Raw genomic sequence first — 7,367 nt, 5'->3', positions numbered from 1 at the left:
GCAGTGGGGCTTGGCCCTGGCTGCCTGGCACCTGCACTGCCGCATCACATGCCTGAGGCCCCACATGGCAGAGCACCACACAGCACGCTTTTGGGAAGCTCAGAGCTGTGACCCAGGGTCCTGCGTGCACGGAAGTGGCCCAATCCAACAGTGCATGGGGCCCTCGCATGAGGGGCTTGGCCTGGCATGGCAGGTGGCCCCCATGAACAGTGCAGAGCCCCAGGTACAGCCCCGAGCTGCCTGAAAGCACACCGTGTGGCACCCTGCCGAGTGGGGCTGCAGCTGTGCGATGCAGCAGCAACAGCACAGATGCCAGGAGGCCCCGATGGTTGCTGCAACTGCCGGTGAGTGCGTTGGCACTGGCACCAGCAGGGGGTGGGTGAGACCAGGCAGAGGAGTGATCGAGGGCTGGGGGAGTGACCAGGGAGCTAGGGCAGTGAGCGGGGGGGCTGGGGCCCTGCACGGGATGGCTGGGTCTCTGTGTGGGGGGACGGGGGTGCAGTCCATGTGCTGTCAGGTGGGTTGCGCCCTGTGGGCAGCAGGGGACCCAACCCAACTGAGCAGCTCCCCCACAGTCCCCCACCCCTACCCACACACCAACCCGCATCCCCCCACATCTCTCCACACTCAACCCCACAACCATACCCCTTCCCACCCCACTCCTGCAAACCCCACATCCTCCCCATCACACACCCATTGTATGATAAGAAATCCAAAAGCAAACATCAAAACATATAGATATTTAGAATGTATTTTATTACATTGATAGAGACACTGGTAGGCTTCTAAACTGCTTTAATATTGAAAATATAGCAAAACATTGCCCAACTGATATCTCCCTCTCTCTCATTTTATATATATATTAGTGATCTTTTGTTCTACTTGTGGAAGAGCATGGATTTGGGGGTATTTTAAAAAGTGATTTTGGGGATTCTGCTTCAGCAGTCCATCTGGCACAAGGGGTAGTGTCTCCAGATACAAAGTGGCTGGGCCTCATAAGCTCCTCAGGGCATGAAGCCTTGAGCTGCTGGCCAGGGCAGGTTTTTCTACTGCTGAGGCCAGGACAGGTACTGGCCCCAGCCTTTAGCTCGGGGGTGGGAGGCCATTCTATCCGGCCCGCGGGACCCCTAAAAAAAACATAGAAAAATTAATATTTATCTGCCCTTTGTTCCTGTCAAAAATGACAGGAACCAAGGGCAGTAGGACCCAGGGGAAGCCCAATGGGCTCCAACAACAGGGGGTCTGCCTGGCCCTGCCCCCCAGCTGGAAGCTCCGCCCACTTTCTGGGCTGGGAGCACATGGCTGCCCCAGCATGGGAAGCTCAAGTAAGGTGTGGGGGACCCCAGGTTAGGAAGGAGCGTGTGGGGCAGGGGGGGAAGCGGCCCCTCCCTGGCCACACCTGGTGCCCTGCGCTGCAGCTGCTTGCAACCCGTGTGGAGCTGCTTGTGCCTGCTCCATACAGCCCCATGCGGGCTCCAAGTGCCTGCAGTGTGGGGCACTGGCTGTGGGGCAGGGGAGGGGTCACTTCCCCACTGCGCTCAGCCTTTCCCCTGGGCTCCTTCCCTGCCTGGAGAAAAGCAGCCCCTCGCCTACCCCATGCCTGGCACCCCATGCTGCAGGTGCTCACAGCCTGTGTGGGGCTGCCCGGAGCAGGCACAGGCAGTCCCAGGCAGGCTGCGAGCAGCTGCAGTGTGGGGCACCGGGCATGGGGTGGGAAGGGGCTGCTTTCTCCCCCTCACCCTGTGCTCAGCACCACTTTGTAACCTGGCCCCACTGCCAGGGTGGCAGTGGGGCGGGTTACAAGCTGGTGCTGAGCATGGGGAAAAGTGGCCCCTCACCCGCCCCATGGCCAGCGTCCCGCACTGAAGTCACCTGCAGCCTACGTGAGGCTGCCTGTGCCTGCTCCAGACAGCCCTGCACGGGCTACGAGCGCCTGCAGTGTGGGGTGCCGGCCATGGGGTGGGCAAGGGGCCACTTTTCCCCACGCTCAGCACCAGCTTTTTCCCTGCTGGCAAACAGGGGGTCACAGCTGTGCGCTGCCCCCACCTGTACCGTGGAGCTGGGGGACACTGGGTGTGAGAATGTGGGGAGCCAGTGGGAGCACAGGGCCCGCACCAGTGTCCCGGGGCCAGCGCTGGTGGGGCCCAGAGCAGGGCAGCAGGAGCGCAGGGTCCCAGCCGGCAGGGGCTCTACGGAGCCAGGCCAACTCCCCACCCCCTGCTAGTGTAGCCCAGCCCGGCTCCACAAACCCCTGCCAGCCTGTGCCCCGCTCTGGGCCCCACTGGTGCTGGCCCTGGGACATTGGTCCCAAGATGGTGACTAGGGGGTGGGGCACCTGTTAAGGGGTGGGGCTATCCATGCGGCCCTCGACAGCCTGCCAAAAAACTGGGTAAGCGACCCTCTGCCTAAAATAATTGCCTACCCCTGCTCTAGCTCCCCCCCTGGCAGCAGATCTGGGAGAAGCTGGGCTGGGTTATTTTGCCCCAAGTGGCACAATTTGCCCCACAGCAAAATGCATGTCTGGGCATGTGCACTGAGGCAAAAAGCCCCAGCTCAAATTTGTACCACTTCTATACGAGCTGCTAAAAGCGCACATACCTGCATGTGTGGATGTGCCCTTAAACTGCAAAAGATGAAGAATTTGAGAGAAAAATTTTAAATCAGTATGTCCTCTGAAAGCTGGGGGTGAGAAGGAGAGGGTAAGGGGACCTCATTTCCTGAGCACTGAATTTAATCTTTCATTTCTGACTTCAATTATTTTCACACAACTGGTTATTTGTACAAGGTAATACACATAATTCTATAATAAAAAAACACAGTTTAAATGAAGACTCCAAAACCCCAATCTGGTGCTCAGTTTCTTTTTCTTTCAGCTTCAGCCCACAGCACCTTTCTTTCCTTTGGTTTGAAAACCTGTTAGTATTATTATTCTTAAAGTCTAATAATATTAAGACACCCTTTTCAAAATCTAAGAACTTTTTTTAATTAAAAAGGTCTTCCCTTCTTTAGGGTACTTTATCTACACGTGAACACACACACACATAACCCAGCCAAGCCCATTTAATCTTGAGCCAACAGAAGTAACACCAACCCTAGTGCCTGCTCCATCTTTTCCTTTTACCTTGTCTCAACGAGAACTATATCATAATATCCAATATTTGTACAACTAGTTTAGAAACACAAAATATAGCACGCTAATGTGGTTCTTTCTCAGTGACAATCCGCTAGCTATCCTATCCCCTGCTACCAGTTGAAAGAGTGAAAGAGAGTAAGAAAATAAGTTAATTACTAACTCCATCAGAAAAAAAAGAGAGACACTCACAAAAATAAAGCACCCCTGAGCAAAGTAACATGTAAAGCATTCTGGCCTAAAATTAGCCAAATGCGTTTTCATTTAAGAGAAAGTAAGAAATGAAGGAAAATTAAAGCCCAAATGCCCCCTCATTTGCTTTTTTTTTTTTTGAGCTGTTTCCTTCAGATGCCTGGCAGAAATTTCTCCTTATTTTAAATAGACCATTCTAATTCTACCCACTTTTAAACAGACCATTTGCAACAGACCAAAAGCTACAAATCCTAATATTTATAGTACCTTCAATTTATCCCCAACACCAACTTATCTACCTTTACTGCATTCCTTTTTTCTGATAATAGGAAGAAAGAAGCCTTCAGAGAAATCCAACAAGGTATTATTTGTTGCTTATATCGAAACGAGCAATAATACAGTGGAAAAATTAAGTGAATTAACAAGCCCACTTGATGGTACCCTTATTCCTATACAATGTTTTACTAGCACCTAGCATGAGGGAAACTGCAAACCTCCTATTTCACAGTTAATATCCTCACATTCAAACAACAACCCTGGCTAGTAATTCAAAGTTGGTGCTGAGGCAGCGTCTCAGTCCTCTTCAACTGCTGGCTATTAGGGGTGTGTGAAGCGGGCCCTATTCAATTTGGATTCGGTCCGAATCAGGGCCGAATTCAATTAGTTGATTTGGATCACTGTCCCCAATTCAATTCGGCCAAATCTGAATCTGAAGATTTGATGCTGATTCGGAGAATCAGCAATTCAGACACAGTTTTAAATGTTTTTCTATATACACTGAGGTACCAGAGCGGCTTATGACCGCTGTGATGCTGAGGCAGATACAGCCTCCCACAGGAGTGCAGGGGGGCCCCTCCACAGGCTTCCAGTCCATGTCCAGGAACACTGGGGAGAGTGCTGGGGGGCCCCTGCACCCTCCTGACTCAGTGATCAGCTGCCGGGGGACCCTGGGTGCCCTCCCAGACCCAGAAGGCACCAGGATGTGGGGGGGGGGAGCATGCTCCCCAGCAGACCCAGAAGTGGACCAGAAGTGCTTCTGGTCCACTTCTGGATCTGCTGCTGAGTGCACTGGGGAGCTATCTGCACGCCTGTGGAACGTTCCATCCGCCCCAGCGTCACAGCACTCACGAGCCACCTGCTACCTTAAAATTTAAAGCTGAGTCTATGTCTGAATCGCCGAATCTTTCCAAATCTCTCCAAATCGAAGGGTTCCAATTTGACTTGGAGAATTTAAAGGGTCCTCTGATTCGATTCGAAGATTCGGTCACTAAAATGGGCCAAATCTCTACTGAATCGAATCAGGGACTGAAGCTTCACACAGCCCTACTGGCTATTTATGAACTCACAGGATGGTAGGAAGCAGGACTTGGCTAAGCAAAATCTTTGATGGATAGGTAGAAGGTGGCTGTTTGCATAAAGAATCCACATTTCACTAACAAAACTGAACAAAAAGTTCGTGCATGTCAATGTTAGCGATATACAAAAATTATTTTTCTTTAACTTCCCAACTCACTCACTGGTCCTGAAGTAAGAAGCACATAAAGATATACACTTTCTGTAATAGGAAAGGAAACTCTTAATGATAGTTGTAAGTCTAACAATTTGAGCAGTTATTTATGGAATTTTTTCTATATAAAACTGAAATCCACAAGTTCAGAAACTTACAATTATTTTACTTTCCTTCTCCACTCACTAGCTGGTTTCCACTAGCTACCTCAGCTTCTCTTTCCTTCCTTGTACCTCCCAAGAGAGCTATAACATTGCAGTTATTTTTTCTCCCTGCACAAATGGCAACATGCAGTTAACTGCAAATGCAATTAAAAGTATTTGTTTCCTTTCACATTTTATATGTTGGTTTCCCTCAAGTTACACTTTACGTACATGTACTGTAAAAAAACCACTCATTTCACATGTTAATTTAAACATTTTTTTTTACCACTCAAGATCCTAATATTGCCTAAATAACTGGGTGCCTTCCCATAATTTTAGTAGGAGGAGAGTTTTTAAGAATGATTTCAAGGTGAGTAACTTGACTTAGCGTATTACAAGCACTAGTTGACTTCTTCTTTGAAAGTGCCACCATATAGCAGACTTTCAAGCCCAGATTCACCCTTGATTAAGCTGGCTAACGGTCTAAGCAGGGCTGCCTAACTGGTGGCCCATGGGCTGCATGTGAACCCAGAAGGGCTTTCATGGAACCCATGGGCTCTTGCCCAGCTGCCACTCCTTCCCCCTACCCCACCATGGCTTCTGCCACAGCATCCAGATATGTCAGACTCCCCCCTCCCTCCTCCAGCTTGTATTTCCTGACCTGCTCCTGGGAGGCAGCGCAGCACAGCAACAGGGGGTGGGGTGCCCAAGCTGCATATGGGCAGGGCTGCAGCACGGTTGCCCATGCTGCGTGCACAGTGGGAAAGGGGGCTGAGCTACTCACTTAGCATACAACAATGGAAGAAGCAGGGCTGCCTGCATTACAAGTGGCACATGTGGCCCAGAGGGGAAGGGATGCTACACTGCCAATGCCAAGCTGCTATTGCTGTGTGCACTGTGGGCTGTGGGAGGGTGACAGCTGCATGGTGAAGGGGAGCCCACTGCGGAGGGGGCACCAACAACTCCAGGGACTGTAGTCTGCATGGTGTATAGCTCCCAGCTGCCCAGAAGTTGGACAGCTCTGATATAAATAGTAATTTAAAAGTAAAAATTCCTTTCAAGATACAGTCCACAAAAGGAAAAAGAAAAGAACATGATGTTGAAAAGCCAGAAAATTAAAGACAAGGTTAAATTTAAAATAAAACCAAACATCTGACAATGTTAATTCATAGTCTGGGTGCCTGAAATATCTTTACTCTGTTTCTGGAGGACTGAGGGAGAGAGAGAGCGCTCTTAATTCTCCAGATCACTTTCAGTAACTAGATAGTTTTACCTCTGACTTATAGATTCAGCCTAAAACTTCACTGTAGAAAAGTCTGTTTGGGGAAAATGTCATTCATTTCTTAAAATAGTAAAAACAATAACAAACAAAAATGCCATGGGACCTACAAGAAGCTGTGTACAGCTGTAGGACTCTGCCTTGGTTAGAAATGCCTAGGCAGTAACTTCTTGGCAAACTGCAGGAGGCTCCTGTCCATGCCCCTGCCTTTATTACAAAAAGTGCTGAAAAATCTCTTCCAATAAATTCCCTCCTGATCTTCCCCAGCTACAGGGGAGGCAAACCCCACTTACCAATGAGGACCCAGATCCTGCATACCAGCTTACTGAATGACACAAAGGTAATCAGAGACAACTGCATTTGTCCTATCTCCCTTCTTCCCCCGGGTACCAAGACAGCTCTTCTACCCTCAAGGCCGATTTTAGTCTAAGCAAGAGCAAAATAAATTAGATGACCTCAGAATGATATAGTCAACCTGCATGACTGGAGATGCAGACTGATTGGGCTGTTCATTGCTCAGAACTGTTCTGTTCCTCAAGACTTATTGGCTAAAACATAAAAGTTCAAAAGTGTTCATATGTCACAACCAGTCAGATTTGAAATAAACCCAACTACTTTTGTCTGCTTTCCCCTCCTGCAGGAAAATTATGGAAACTACAGGAGCTTATACAGTAAGCTGACGTTAGCCAACACAGGTACCTACAAGCATGCTGGGATACTCCAAATGGGTTGCTTCCTAATCCAGAAACACTATAGCCCAGAGTTTGGCAAGCTAGCACTGGGGTCTGGATTCAGCCCTCAGAGTCTCTGGATCCAGTGGTAAGGGGTCCTTAACCACACCAAGCTGCAGTTGGTACCCAGGGCTTTGCTCATCCTGTGCCATGATCAAGTGAAATGGGCTCTGGCCAAAGGAAGAAGCAGTGATGACAGTCAGGACCCCATGCCCTCCTGTCTCTGACCCAAGCTGGGACTTTTCATTCCCACCCATCAGAAAACCTTTCCACCTCCAGCTATAGCCACATCCATACCAACTGAGCATCATCCAGTGACCCAGACGAGGAGACGTCGGGTCATTGTCATAGGGGACTCCCTCCTCAGAGGAATGGAGGGACCCAT

At 49.6% G+C, this 7,367-nt stretch overlaps 1 protein-coding gene across 1 annotated transcript in view; it reads right to left on the bottom strand.

The window, feature by feature from the left end:
• The window catches only part of C2CD2 (C2 calcium dependent domain containing 2), a gene marked incomplete at its 5' end in the record, with an annotated part of 88,821 nt that overhangs the window by 50,682 nt on the left and 30,772 nt on the right, over window positions 1-7,367 (bottom strand). The gene's annotated exons all lie outside the window — the stretch shown is intronic.

This window comes from Gavialis gangeticus, unplaced genomic scaffold (assembly GCF_001723915.1).
Source record: "Gavialis gangeticus isolate Ggan-Ray unplaced genomic scaffold, GavGan_comp1, whole genome shotgun sequence".
In the NCBI taxonomy this organism is placed as follows: Eukaryota; Metazoa; Chordata; order Crocodylia; family Gavialidae; genus Gavialis; species Gavialis gangeticus.
This window is presented reverse-complemented; position numbering and strand designations above follow the sequence as displayed.